Below are 2,695 nucleotides of genomic sequence, written 5' to 3'. Positions count from 1 at the left end.
TGAAAGCAAATCAGTGCAGATTTCTTCACAGTGCTGGATGATCAACTAGAAAAATGAGTTTTACAAAGTCAGATACTATTTTAATTGCATTAAGATGTCTAACCAATTAAAAAACTTTAAAGGAAACATCTTTTATAAAGTGGAGAAACATTTTATGACATCAATATCCACCTCTTTTGCTCATTGGAATTTAGCCATGGTTTGTTTCATAAAAGGAGGATTTTCCTGTTATATGTCTTGGTCATACTCAAAAGTGAACAGTTATGAATTTATTTATAAATTCTGCGATAGGCATGAATTATTTATACAGTCATAACATGAGATGTGCAAATTGCAACTGTCTGTGTTTCTTTATAACAGAACTCACCTGAGTTCTCAACACTTCATATCTTCCAAAGGTGGAAAACAAACCAATTCAAGATTACTGGCACTTCTCATTTAAACATGGTCAGTTCAGGATTTAACTTCTGTTTTGCTCTCTTTTTCCTGGGGTAATCTATGTTTCTGGGAGCCGTGAGGAGGTGCATCTTGCTGACTCTGTCATGGATTCTGGGATATTGTCTTCTGCCCTTACTGCACCTGTGGCATGAGACCTTGGTCTCCCCTGTGGCTTTCATTTGCCAGGTCAACGCTGTTGGCTTTCTCTTTGTCCCAGCGGCAAAGCCTATTTGCCTTTTTCCAGCTGCCCTCTGGGCCACATCTATATCTCTCTTGGGGAGCATGGGAATGCCGGTGGCTTTCTCCATAGCACACCAGGGTGAACAGGCACCCAAGGCTGATCTGATCACACAGACACTCACTTTCAGCCGTTGCTGGTCTTCTGCTCAGGCACTATGCTGGAAAGGGATGCCTAGCCTCCTGGGCTCCACTCTGGGGGGCAAACAACCTTCTCTTCAGCTCTATCTGAGATCTAGAATCAGGGTTTTCATCATTCTGCTCCCTGCCTTTTACTCCCCAGCTCTACAAGGCAGTGCTGCTGGGCTCTCTGTCAGACACCTACTCATTGAAACTCCAGTCCCATCTCCTTCGATTCTTCTGTCAGCTGCTGACTGGTCTTCCCTACCTCCGAACCTTGGCTGGGGGTGGTTGGTTAAGACAATGGTTGTTATTCAGCTTGGATTCCTCTCTATTCTGTTTATCTGCGCCCTGAGACCTCCAAACCCCTTTTAAGCGCCACAAAATGTTATCTTACAAAACTCTTTGCTCTCACACCTCCATTTCTGCTAAGGACATTCCAAAGCATGTCCTGGGAGTCCAAGCTAGACAGTGGCACCATGTTCCTGGCTGTATCCCTGGAGGGCAGGGCATCTGGCACCTAAGGGTCAAGAAAGGCAAGATGAAAAAAGTCCTGGGAGAAGAAACCTCAGTTATTATCCCAAATGATTATTCACCAGGTTCAATAATGGTGGTAGGGAGCAATATCAAGGGCAGAGCTTCCCACCGGATAGCCAGGCACAAATGTTTTATAAGTGGGCAAGGAGATAGTGGTGCTTTTAGCCCTGGAGGCTCCTGGGATCCTCAGAGCTCCTACAGCTATCAGCATTGGCTGCCAGGACCCTGGGGGGGGGTGTCCTCTGAGCACAATCTGAAGGGAACAGACTCCAAAGAACCACTGTGTAGTCCTCACCCGCGGCCAGCACACCTATGTGCAGTGACCACTGACCCTCCAGGTATGCTGAGTGCAGCCAAGAGCTGTTCTGCTTCTTGCATGCCTACTTTTGCAAACAGTTGTCCACCATGTGCAAGGGGCATGGGGAGCTGCTGGAGGACTTGTGTTCTGGGCACCCAAAGAGCATGGCACATAACCCGAGGTATGTGGGGAGCATCGTATAGAGTTCTGGGAGGGGGCAGGACAAGTGAGTCCCAGAGCCTCTGCTTTACGTTTATGAGATTTTCTTTCCCTTTTGGGAAGGCCTGAGCCAACTGTTGGGTGACGCTCAAATATTGCATATGCAACCCTCAAATCAGATTTCATCATTATATTGAAACATTTGCTATGCAAAAGTTCGGTTCAATTAGAAATCCAAATGTAATATCACAAGACGTTCCAACAGTATAATTGTCAGTGAAAGAAAAGGAAAGGCTGTTACGTTCTTAAAATATAATTTCAACTGTTGTAAATTTTTTAACTGTCTGTAAAAAAAAATGATTTAAAAATTTTATTGCCTACTCGTGTGAACAAAGTTTCTTGTGGGTAGCAGTTGTTGAAAATTTGAAGACACCATCATTAAGAGGTATTGATCAGGAATTGTGTGTAGCCATTTCAAACATAAAATTTGATATGAGAATATTATGTTCACAGAGGCAAGCTCAGGTTTCTCATTACAAATATGAAAATATACTATTTGAAATTTTTACACATATTCAATATTTGATATCTTTCCCAATACTTATTTTTCTTATTGTAATTATGTAATATAAACAAAAGGTAATAAAAAATTTCCACCAGGCCCCATAGGAAGACTCTCAAATCCCTTCCAGTTCATTCTGGCATGAAGCACAAATACCACTATTTTGTATATGTGCCACGATGTCCAAAAGTTTGGGAAGGTCCCTTCTGCTGCAAAGAATGTGAATTCTGGATGCAAACCAAGTCAGAATTTTAGTGCCACCTCTGCCACGTGCTGGCCCTGTGACCTCATGCAAGCTACTTAAGGGACCTGAAGCTCAATTTCTCTTATGCACAAAGGGAAAA

Source organism: Callorhinus ursinus, unplaced genomic scaffold, assembly GCF_003265705.2.
Source record: "Callorhinus ursinus isolate GAN/ISIS: 27379988/994484 unplaced genomic scaffold, GSC_fseal_2.0 scaffold11, whole genome shotgun sequence".
NCBI lineage: Eukaryota > Metazoa > Chordata > Mammalia > Carnivora > Otariidae > Callorhinus > Callorhinus ursinus.
Note: the sequence above shows the minus strand (reverse complement) of the source record.